The 13,464-nt window shown below is 37.1% G+C and overlaps 1 long non-coding RNA gene across 1 annotated transcript; it reads left to right on the forward strand.

The window, feature by feature from the left end:
• The first annotated feature begins 10,566 nt into the window (after positions 1-10,566).
• LOC114286304 (uncharacterized) lies at positions 10,567-13,121 on the forward strand. The gene is made up of 2 exons (XR_003637489.2): positions 10,567-11,435; positions 12,742-13,121. It is a non-coding gene; the product is annotated as an uncharacterized LOC114286304 (long non-coding RNA).
• Positions 13,122-13,464: the final 343 nt, after the last annotated feature.

Genomic DNA, 13,464 nt, shown 5'->3' on the forward strand with positions numbered 1-13,464 from the left:
ATCAACATGTATATAATCAACAAATGAGGTAACTCGGCCCTCCAAAACTGTAACCATCGCAATCCATGATATACTCAGATACACTGAGACAAAAACAATAAAACTCTGCTCTACCGGCTATATGCACAGTAAGCCAAGGATACAACTCTCACAACGGTATGCCATTTTACCTGGCGCTAGCTGGAAGGCAACGGTACCTCTGATTATAAACGCGGTGTACAACACCAATAATCACAATACAACAGAACATAACCAACAAGTGTAATACATACACATAAACTATTCAAGATACATAAGCAATGTGTTAAAGTATATGAACACATAAGTGTGTGTGGAGTACATCCCCTATCTTCTCCCACACACTGGAGTACATCCCCTATCTCCTCCCTAACAATTATACATATATAATGTATCATAGCACTTCATTATGTACAATGTTCAATCAACACAGGCGTAATGCATATACGACAATTCAACACAACTATGTCATCCTCCACCGATGACCAAGGACAAAACCTCTAGATGCATGATTTTAATACACCTATTATAAAGACTCAACTCTCATGAGATCTTAAACCCAACAACGACACTAGTACGATAGGTAAGGGTAAAACCCCCAAATGTGTGTATACAACACTCATGATACAATAATTCAATTCTCATAATTATTTTCTGAAACTCCCATAGAGTTAACATTTTATTTCCTATTTCCAAGATCAACTTCCAGGATTTTCCAATTCCAAAACTCCTTTTTCATTTCACAAAACCAATTCCATTCATTATAAAGTCATAACCTGACTCGATTCAATACATTCATTTCAAAACAACCCCATAGCCATAGTTAATCCCTTAGGCATTAACACCTTCACCCAACTCATATTAACAATAGAGACTTACAAACATTGATCAACTACCCTCCATTTTAATTTACCAAATCCAAAACATAATTTAGGGCTTTTTCTTCTTTCCACAATAACATGCTAATTTACACTCCAATTAGCCCAAAGAACTATCAATGATAAAAACAGTCATTCTCAAACAACCAACCCTAGGTTCCCTCACATGGTTTTCAAAGGAATTCAACATGATATGATTTTCATGCAATACAAAACTACCACATGTCTATCTATAGACAGAGTATTGAAAAAGAACAAGGAGAATCCCTACCTCAAAAGGAGAGACCAAAAGGAGAGGAAGGTGAAAACCCGAAATGCTCCAAACACTAACTTACTCGGATCAAAATGTAGCCTTCAACAAGTTCCACACTTTTTACAAAGGCCCAAGGATAGAAGATCACTCCTACTAGATCAAACCCTAGAGAGAAGTTGTATTTTAGAGAGAGAGGCTCTCAAAATAGGGTTTTGAAAAGTAAGAGAGAGAGAGAGAGAGAGAAAAAAAAATGTGAAAAGTGATTTAAAATATCACAGTCCAGATCTGATATACGTATGACCCGCTCGAGCGGATAATAGAACGCTCGAGCGTCAAACACAAAAACTGAACCCGCTCGAGCTCAAAAAGACCCGCTCGAGCGCCAAGACACAACTGCAAAGCACACCTGCTCGAGCGCAAAAGGGAAACCCGCTCGAGCGTATATTACCTTCTTCTAGTATTTTTTACAAACATTGAACACCCGCTCGAGCGCGACCCACTCGAGCGTAAAGAACTCCACTCGAGCGTGAAAAACAAACTTACAGTACTTTTGCAGAGGCACAAATGCTGGAAGTGTGCAAACTTTGCTCAAGCGCACAGGAACCCGCTCGAGCGGATCACCAAAAACTTGGGCAGCAACACTTGAGACCCAAACTCAACCAACCTGTTCGAAACACGCCCAAAACATTTCTAAACTCAATTACTAAGAGTTAAAGGATGGAAATGCAACACAGACAACAACCATCAACCACGGAACTGAGTCCGGGACACTGTTAAGTTAAGAAGAAAAGGGAAACCGGGATCGCTATAATCTCCCCCCCTTAAAGAATTTCGTCCCCAAAATTAAGAACACGCCAAAAGAACAAGGCCAACTGATCACACAGCACCCAACACCCGAGTACTAGGAAAGAAACTATTCTCGCAACAAACCTCCGGTTAGCTCTCACAAAAAGAAAGGCTTACTAAGGAAACACGTTCCAAAAGACAACACTCAGGCACAAAAAGCTTCAACAAAACCAAACCTATCCCGAAACACTTCACCAACATCCGACTAGCGCTTCAAGCTAAGTCACTACACAACAACATAATTCCCAAAAAGGCAACCAAGGCAAATCTTTTGTATAAATATCAGAAAAATCATTTTCTTGCTCAAGAGACATTTCTCAAAGATAGTCAAATTTTCAATGTTGACGTTCCGAAATAAATTTTGTATTTTTCAAGCGAAACTCCAAAGTTTTGTGAACATTTTCCACAAACACAGTGCTACCCATAAAATATAAACATCCCCAGTTATTTGCCAAAAACTACTCGTTTGGAAATTCTCATAACATTCAAATTAAATCAAATCCTCAATATTTTCCTTTTAACAATGCCCTTAAAAGGCCATAACACTAGGAAGAATTTATTTTTCAATCCCCTTTCCAATAATACCCATCACTCACATGATGATGACACAACCAACACAAAACATAACATTCATGATTTTGCAACTTTGCTATCAACACATAAGGCATAAGAAATTCATGTTTTTGCAATTTCATTCCACCTTCCTTTACTCAATCAATTTAAAATCATAAACATGGTGCATTATCTAGCCAACCAAATTCCATGAGACTACAACTCATATAAAAAAACATTTCCAATATCAACAGTTCACATGAAATTATAATTTATATTAAAAACACTTCCATACTTCAATTGATACACAAATTTGTTGTATCAGTGGAGTCTATCCCCTATCTCCTCTAAAACAATATACATATACTATGTATTAAATGCTTATCATACACAATGATCAACCAATACACATATTTGATGTATTATTCCAACCGTCATATTCAATGACACATTCCGGGTGATTAGTTTCAGTTTTTCCCTAATCAACAAACGATGTCTACAACAATCAAGACTATCCTGAAGGTGACCAATGCCAACCCAAAACCCAATGCCAACAAGCTGACTAATCAACTCATTAAACCTCTACACTCAGTAAACTAAACACTGACGTGCCACTCAAACCACTAACCCCAAACATGGAGTTCCCTACACAAACCCCAAAATTTTGAAATCTCACCGAACTTCTCAAGATCGAACCACACCATCACTACTTCTAAGGGATCATCACCCCCACACCTACATGGCAAGCCTGCCCATCTCCTCAACTCAAGACCGACATGGTCGACCTCAATCACACAGTCCCTAACACAAAGGTCAATTTGACCAATACTACTCTCGTTACCCGAGAACACAAACTGTTCTTCCTTTCAAAGAATACCGCTAGCCTCCACTCAAGAATTTCTCTTTCTCCTCACAAACCATACCCAAAACCAACAACAAGTCACAATACGAACACTACCCATATACATAACTGATGGGATCACAACGAACTCATTAACTAGTAACACCCAAAACACTAAACAATATGTCGGTATCATTCCTGCTAACCCGAGATACAAATCCCACATTCCCTCAAACATTCTCACATAACTTTGCCAATACCATGCAACTCTCGAAACCATCATATCAATCACATTCACCCCCGGGTTCCCCGTTCTCAACAGATAACTTTAAAAGTGAACAAGGCTCACAGGCCGTCACATAACTATCTCATAATTCAGTACCAAGCATACAACAACACTAGGATCATCGACCCCATAGACAACTTCTCAATATATATAAAAGAGGGTTCGAGATTCCATGCATGCCCCAATATATGAGGATTAAACAAACAACAACATGCATACAGAAGCACTACATAATCATGATGCCTCAGCATCCAACAATACACCGGTCGACAACAAAATGATTCACATATTACATCACTGGTCAACAATACAAAAGTCCCCCTCCAGGGTAGTACTATAGGGTTAGCTAATAAATCGCCCCTTGCGAGGCTCTCGAAGCCTGGCCTGCCCATTTCTGGTACCGATAACGTCCCTGACTAGACGGGTACAACTGAGTCTGACTAGGTTTTGAAACACTCGAAGAGTTCACCCGCAGAGGGCATAAACGCCTAACATGGCCTAGCTGACCATAAACAAAACAGCTAACAGACCCCCTACTCTGAGATTGGTCTGAAATCTGAACCTCCCTAGACCTCCCAACAGAAGAGTTCGAAACCGCTGGCGAAGAAAATGATTTAGCCTGGGACGGAGCATGTTTTCGCCTTCACCCCTTACTGAGCCTAGAGTGCTTATGAACCGTAGGAGTTACCGAGATGGCCTCCTCCCTAACCTGATCAGCACTCACAACCATGGCCTCCACATGGACCGCTGCCTCGACTAGACTATAATAATCCTTCCAAAAGGATCCAGCTACCTTCTCCCGAATACCGAAACACAATCGACTTTCAAACTCATAACAACGACGCTCCTCTGTTGCCACCAACTCTGGAGCAAACCTCGACAAACTGGTAAACCGCATCTCAAACTGTGCCACAGGAGTAGCATCCTGACGCAACTCAATAAACTGTTCCCTCAACCTTTCCTGAGCAGAAGAAGGGAAATACTTGGCCCAAAAGGCCTCGGTAAAAGCAACCCACGTGCCACCTATAGTATTCTTAGCATACTTCCACCAATAACTCGCATCTCCCTTCAATTGAAAAGTCGCCAAAGAAACCCTTAACTCCTCATCTTCGACTCTGAGCATATCAAGAGTCTTGGTAATCTGCTCTAACCAACTCTCTACCTCCAACGGTTTAGCCTCCCCCACAAACTCTGGTGGACTGGAGCGAAAAAACTCTTTAGTAAGCTTGAGGGTACGCCCTCTGTCACCCTCAGTGCGAGCTAGAGCGTCATGCACTGCTCTCACAATCTCGCATGCAACGTCCTCGACGACAGCTGATGTTGCGACGGCGGGTGCTAAAAGAACTGCTGTGCCTCTCCCGGCACTCCTACTACTCATCCGACCTCTACTCCCTCATGTAGACATCCTATAAAATCCAAAGAACAAAACCACGCTTAGTACACAACACAATAGCCTTCTCCAAGGCACACACTTGCTACTATTAAGTCACAAGACACACTTAGTCTCAAAACATACATCTCTATTGCATATAAACATCTAAACATTTAAACACATAACCGAATCAAGTCTGCAAAGATAGCCACTCATCCCGGAACTCTCAAGGAACTCCTACCAGAAACCACGTTGATCAGGCGTGTTTCCAAGAGGACCTCAAAGCAAGTTCACCGGCTATAAATACTATCCAGGAAACTTAATCCCATGCTCACATAAATGCAACACACAAGTCCTAACATTCATGTTAACTATATGCAATGTCCTCACCATACGTAGTACACCCACTGTGGTAAAAACCACTTCCCACGAGCCCAAAGTATTCAAACTCGGCTCGCTTTGATACCAAGTTGTCACGCCCCACTTTTTATTACCCGAAATCATTACCAACTTCATTAATTTAATTCAATATCAGAGATAACATGCGGAAAAACTCTTTAATTCAACGAGTAGAAATAAACAACAATCCTCTCGTCCGAATGTAAATTAATTACAACATGAGCATACTCAATAAACTGCCCGAGGGCTTACATCATTAAAGAATCAAGAAAAATGGTGTAACCCTTTTACAACAATGCCATTCTGCCAACATAAAAGGGGCCCCGTGGCCAACAAATAAGAAGATCCAGAATCTTGTAGCACATCCTACTTATTACCTGAAAAAGACTCAACAGCGTGGGATGAACATATAGTCCAGTAGGAATCTCAACATGATCCTCAACAATAACAACTTACAGATAGCTATGATCATGAATGCTCAGTCTCATACTAGAATACTAATGTGGCAGTTTATACAAAAATATACATAAGTATGAACTTTTCTAAACAACAGCCATTTCATTCAACGCTCTAAGCGATTCATCTTTCTTTTCTTTTCATTATCCCTGGTTCCCAAACTTTTATAACAATAACAATATCTTAGAAAACAATTTCACTAAGCCCACTACCTTTCTCTCATTTTCCATACTTACAACAGATTTTTTCTTTTTCAAAACATACTTTGAAATACCCAATTTTCCTTCACACTTTCCCAAAATCTCACAATGGCATTTTGGTTTGTTCCCAATACATTCATATCTATACATGCATGCCTTTGATAAAAGGGAGATAACAAATCATCAACATGTATATAATCACCAAATGAGGTAACTCGGCCCTCCAAAACTGTAACCATCGCAATCCATGATATACTCAGATACACTGAGACAAAAACAATAAAACTCTGCTCTGCCGGCTATATGCACAGTAAGCCAAGGATACAACTCTCACAACGGTATGCCATTTTACCTGGCGCTAGCTGGAAGGGTGTGGTACCTTAGATTCTCAGCGGAGTCAGTTCTCCAGGCGCTAGCTGGAAGGTAACGGTATCTCTGATTATAAGCGCGGTGTACAACACCAATAATCACAATACAATAGAACATAACCAACAAGTGTAATACATACACATAAACTATTCAAGATACATAAGCAATGTGTTAAAGTATATGAACACATAAGTGTGTGTGGAGTACATCCCCTATCTTCTCCCACACACTAGAGTACATCCCCTATCTCCTCCCTAACAATTATACATATATAATGTATCATAGCACTTCATTACGTACAATGTTCAATCAACACAGGCGTAATGCATACACAGCAATTCAACACAACCATGTCATCCTCCACCGATGACCAAGGACAAAACCTCTAGATGCATGATTTTAATACACCTATTATAAAGACTCAACTCTCATGAGATCTTAAACCCAACAACGACACTAGTATGATAGGTAAGGGTAAAACCCCCAAATGTGTGTATACAACACTCATGATACAATAATTCAATTCTCATAATTATTTTCTGAAACTCCCATAGAGTTAACATTTTATTTCCCATTTCCAAGATCAACTTCCAGGATTTTCCAATTCCAAAACTCCTTTTTCATTTCACAAAACCAATTCCATTCATTATAAAGTCATAACCTGACTCGATTCAATACATTCATTTCAGAACAACCCCAAAGCCATAGTTAATCCCTTAGGCATTAACACCTTCACCCAACTCATATTAACAATAGAGACTTACAAACATTGATCAACTACCCTCCATTTTAATTTACCAAATCCAAATCATAATTTAGGGCTTTTTCTTCTTTCCACAATAGCATGCTAATTTACACTCCAATTAGCCCAAAGAACTATCAATGATAAAAATAGTCATTCTCAAACAACCAACCCTAGGTTCCCTCACATGGTTTTCAAAGGAATTCAACATGATATGATTTTCATGTAATACAAAACTACCACATGTCTATCTATAGACGGAGTATTGAAAAAGAACAAGGAGAATCCCTACCTCAAACGGAGAGACCAAAAGGAGAGGAAGGTGAAAACCCGAAATGCTCCAAACACCAACTAACTTGGATCAAAACGTAGCCCTCAACAAATTCCACACTTTTTACAAAGGCCCAAGGATAGAAGATCACTCTTACTAGATCAAACCCTAGAGAGAAGTTGTATTTTAGAGAGAGAGGCTCTCAAAATAGGGTTTTGAAAAGTAAGAGAGAGAGAAAAAATGTGAAAAGTGATTTAAAATATCACAGTCCAGATCTGATATACATATGACCCGCTCGAGCGGATAATAGAACACTCGAGCGTCAAACACAAAAACTGAACCCGCTTGAGCTCAAAAAGACCCACTCGAGCGCCAAGACACAACTGCAAAACACACCCGCTCGAGCGTAAAAGGGAAACCCGCTCGAGTGTAGATTACCTTCTTCTATTATTTTTTACAGACATTGAACACCCGCTCGAGCGCAAAAGAACCCGCTCGAGCGGATCACCAAAAACCTGGGCAACAACACTTGAGACCAAAACTCAACCAACCTGTTCGAAACATGCCCAAAACATTTCTAAACTCAATTACTAAGAGTTAAAGGATGGAACTGCAACACAGACAACAACCATCAACCACGGAACTGAGTCCGGGACACTGTTAAACAGAAAAGGAAAAATCGGGATCGTTATAATTTGTGTGTGTGTGTGTGTATATATATATATATATGTATGTATGTGTATGTAAATAGAGACAGAGAGAAAGAGAGAGAGAAATCAAGAGGGAGACAGTGAGAAAGAGACAGAGAAATAGAGAGAGAGATATAGAGAGAGAAAGATGAGAAATAGAGGACATACTTGGGAAAGAGACAAAGCGATGATCCAGCAACCCTTGTGGTGATGGCAATGGAGACAAAGCTATAGAGAAGAGGGCTGATGCGTGAGTGTACCAGTGTATAATGAATTATATATGGGATCAAAGTTGTGTATATATGATTTGTGTATGTATATATATGTATGTGTATGTGTGTGTAAACACAAAGAGAGAGAAAGGGGGAAATCGAGAGGCCTCTGTGTGAAGGAGACAGAAATCGAGAATGAGATATATATAGAGAGAGAGAGGCGAAATAGAGGACATACCTGGGAGGGAGACAAAGCGATGATCCAGCAACCTTTGCGGTGATGGCAATGGAGACAAAGCAGTGATAGAGGCGAGAGTGAGAGAGAGAGGGTAATGGACTTGTATTGTATCTCTAGTTGCTATTGTATTGCAATAAGAACAAAACCCATTTTTTTTCCGACCAAACAAAGTTTTCATTGCTAATTTACTTAGGATTAACACGAAAATTTTAATCCTTCCTCCAAAAATTTTCGTCGCGCTTGGCTACTAAATTTTAGTCGGTAAAAGCGAAATAAATACTGACTAAATTTTTTTCGTAGCTAAAGATTGCAGATTTAGCGACCAAAATATTTTTTAGTCCCCCAAAACCTTATTTTCCACGACTAACACACAATTAGTAGCCAAAAATGAAATAAATACCAATAAAATAAATTTATAATATCTAAAGATTGGACATTTAGCGACCAAAATATTTTTTAGTCTCCCAAAAATTTATTTTCCACGACTAACACACAATTAGTAGCCAAAAATGAAATAAAAACCAATAAAATAAATTTATCATATCTAAAGAAAGTACAATTAGGGACCAACTTAATTTTTAGTCGCCCAAAATGATATTTTTAACGACTAACACGTAATTAGTCGCCAAAAATAAAGAAAATACCAACTAAATTTATTTTTAGTAGCTAAGTGGTGGACTTTTGCCGACCAAATATTTTTAGTAGCTAATGCGTGTACCTTTGGCGACCAACTATTGTTTAGTAGCTAATGTGTGTACCTTTCGCGACTAAAATTTTTTTAGTACCTAATGCGTGTACCTTTGGCGACTAAATTTTGTTTAGTCGGTAATATTAGTCGCCGAATGTGCTATTTCTTGTAGTGTAATGTATGGGTCTTTATTAATTTTTTGTAAAATCTTAGGAGAGATAAATGAAATTACTTTTTGAATATATAAGTGCAATCTTGAAATTTTTTACTCATAGTACATGACGTCATCATATTCAGATAAATAATTAACAGAACATTAAAGGTGGGGAATATTAATAATAGTTTCAAAAGTAAGGGTGGTCTCTATAATTATTAAAACTACAGCGGGGTCTTTGTAATTGCCAAAAATCTCAAGGGAGGTGAGTGTAATTTGCCCCCCCAAAAAACTTAGGATTTGAAACTTATAATAAAATAAATTTTTAATGTTGTCAATTTAAATTTCAAAATTTTGATTTGATTTCAATTTAAACTATTCACCTATTTTTATTAAGTAAATCAAAAGAAAAAAATATATATTTTAGTTATTAAACTCAACGTAATTGTACATAAAATGTCTAAAATATCATTTTTCATTGAGTTTAATGAGTAAAATAATATTTATTTTTTTTTTGTTAATTTTACTTAACGAAAATAAACAATAATTTCGATTGAAAACAAATAAAAAAATTTAGAATTTGAATTGACAAAATTAAAAACTAAGGTTTTAATTTGTTAAAGGGGTCAAATCTTAAGGTTATTTTTGTAATTTCCCACAACTTTTATATTCAATATATTTTTAATTTGAATTTGTCATTGTTATAATAATATTTCTTCATTTCCTCAAAAAAAGTCTTCCCATATTTTTTAACAAGTCTTCATTTTCCAAGCCACTTCAACTTATATAAGGGGTTGTTTGGGGTGTCCTAAATAAGTGTACTTTTTGTCTTTTTAGACTAAAAAGTTGAGGTTGAAAATATGAATGTTTGGATTAACGTTTTGACTTTTTATAAAAAAATGTGTATTAAAAAATCGTAAAAATTAATATGTAGGAGAAAATTAGTATTGGAAGTTGTGCAATCGTAATTGTTGACTTTTGGTGAATAGTGATAACTTTTTAACTTTTTGAATAACTTTTTAACTTTTTTTAGACTTCCCAAACTTGACCTAAATTCAACACCAAGCCTCTTTCTCTCAATATCTCTCCCATTCATTCATGCAATCATTCTGTCCCAAAAATGGAACATTTGATACCTTTTGTGATCACTAAACTTTCTGCAACAGAATTAAAAGACAGCAGGCTCTTCGGCAGGATAAAAGTCTACGCCACTATCTCCATCTCCGGTGGCCCTCCAACGCATAACACGGAGTTCACAACCCATGTCGATATGGAAGGAAACAACAATCCCAGATGGAACACTGTCATGGATTTTAGACTCCATGACCCATCTCTCCAAAACAACCTCCTCTATCTCAATTTCAACTTCCATTGTCGTCGAAACTTGGGTTACAAATTCATCGGCGGAGTCATTGTCCTCATCAATCACCTCCTCGCCATGATATCTAGTAATAAGACCGCTTCTCAGGCGGTTTAGTATCCAGTTATGATGTCTTCTAGGGAGTTGCGTGGCTTTGTAAACTTTTGTTTTGGATTTGGGAACTCAATTTGTCCATTGCGACCGCAACAACCGGCTCTGCGGTGGCAACCACCACCACCACCGCATGGTAGTAATGCTCAGGCCAATGATGATCAAGCCAATCAATTTGATGATGATGATCAAGCCAATCTATGAGTGCAGATCCTCTGCGATGGTTCCTGCTGTGCTCTCCAAAACAACGTCGTTTTGTTTAGTTATTTTTTTTCCTTTAAATTATTTGGTTTCCTGCTCTTCTCTTTTCTCTTCTCTTCTCTTTTCTTTTATTTGTTTTGTTCCATATAACCTAACAGAGAGAGAGACGAACTGAGAGACCAAGGAGGAGGCGGAGGGCTGTGACGACGAAGGAGAAACGCAGTGGATGGCAGGCGATGGTGACTCCGGTGGTGACGCGACAGACAGCAGCAAGGCGAGATTGCAGCGGCAGCGACGAGGTCTTTTTCATCATTCTCATTTGCTCCTGTTATATATATATATATATATATATATATATATATATATATATATACATATATAAATGTTTGTTATTGATTTGTTAAATGGGTTGTAATGGTTGAAGAGAAATTATCGACTATAAGAGATGCGGCTACTTCTTGTTAATTTCTCTTTAGTGGCCTCCACTTGTTGCAGATTTTATGTTTTTGATTATTGTACAAAAACAACCTAGATTTGTTTCAGAAAAAGTTAGATTTATTGTAACAGAAAAAAAATTAGAATATTCAGATTTATTGTTCCAACAAAACGATTTTGACTTGTAGTTTGATAAGGGTTTGTTGTGGATTTTTTGTTTTCGATTTTAATCACAAACAGGAAAAAAAATTATTGCAGCAGGAAAAAAATTCACAGAGGACAGATTTATTGTTCCAACAAAACAGATTTTTTGAGAAAACAAAAACAAACAATGAGCCTCCCTCTCCTCTCTGAAACGAAAACAAAAACAAAAACAAAACTTTCTCTGAAACAGAAAAAGAAGACAAAGGGGGGACTTTTGTTGTAAATTTGTTGGGTTAGATTTGTTGTTTTTGAGGAGCACAAAATGAATATCTAGGATGATTTCTAATGAGAATGGCATCAAGGCCTAAGGGTCTAAAATGGGGTTCTGCACAATTTTGCTCATCCCACTCATTCTTTCATTTATTTATTTTTTTATGACGTGGTATAAATTACTGAATTCTAGGCTCGTACATATGCAAGATCTTGAGTATCAAAGAAAATAGTTAGCAGTTACATAATTTGTGCCTTCGAATTCCTTTTTCTCGCTGCATACAGGACAAGTGTAATATATTCATCTTTCTTGTACAATATTCAGCAGTAGTTGGCCACACTTGGTGCTCATTGATTCATTGTTTTAGACCATTGATTGATGGACCAACTCTTCCATAGTCTTTGATTAAGAAGACACTTTAAAGGTCACATATAAATTAAAATTTATTATTCAGATTAAAAAAATGTAGAGATACTATTTTTACTTATAGTTTACTTTTAGTTTGGGAAAGGCTTACATGGCTTACAATTAACTGATTGGGATGCTGCTGTAGTAGGTGTCAATCTTTTTGTTTCAGCAAAAATCTGTTGTGTATTTATTGGGTTAGATTTGGGTTAGATTTGTTGTTGATTAAAGTGATATGAGGTTAGAAATAATGTTGATTAAAGCAAAAATTGATTTTTTTTTGTCATCTTTTTATAAAAATCTGTTCTGTTCTATCATCTTTTTATGATTTAGATGCTATTGAATTGTAGGTAATGGAACAAAATAATGTTGTCAATGATTGGAAGCCGAGATTGGGGATGTCATTTGATTGTGAACAAGCTGCATATGACTTTTATAATACCTATGGAGGAAAAGTGGACTTCAATATGGCCAACGCAAATAAGAACAAACATACCAAGAAAACAACTTCACGGACTTTTGTGTGTTACAAAGAGGCAAGGTGTTGACAAGAGTTGCCAATGTGATAAAACAGTAGACAATGTTTGTAATTTTTTCAAATGTTGTTGTAATTGACTAGACTTCAATATTGTTGTATGTAACTATTTTCAATGTTGTAATTAAATAAAGTTTCATTGTTGTATTTAAATGGTTTAATTTAGAAATGGTGTTATTCATTATGATCTTTTAATGGTTTGAGTGTTTATTTTTAGCAATACCCATTAGCTTACTTGTAAACAAAAAATGGTAAACTGAGCAATGAACACTTTGTCAATGTCTTGGGTTATATATCACTTTGAAGGGTCCACTACATCATTAGGCTAACATCAACTTTGCATCTTATTTGTTTATATATTCAAATGCCTTGTCAAAAACCTAATTCTAACATCTAAGAGGTTTAGCCATTTTTAAATCACTACAAAGAAATAATTATAAAAATTTGTTATGGCATCCCAATATTAACAAATGTTAGTGCTAATACATACAATATCTAATGAGGACCAACCAAATCAAGGCTATAATAGGATCAACAA

The sequence above is a fragment of the Camellia sinensis genome, chromosome 14 (genome assembly GCF_055761805.1).
Source record: "Camellia sinensis isolate YWXY chromosome 14, ASM5576180v1, whole genome shotgun sequence".
Lineage (NCBI taxonomy): Eukaryota > Viridiplantae > Streptophyta > Magnoliopsida > Ericales > Theaceae > Camellia > Camellia sinensis.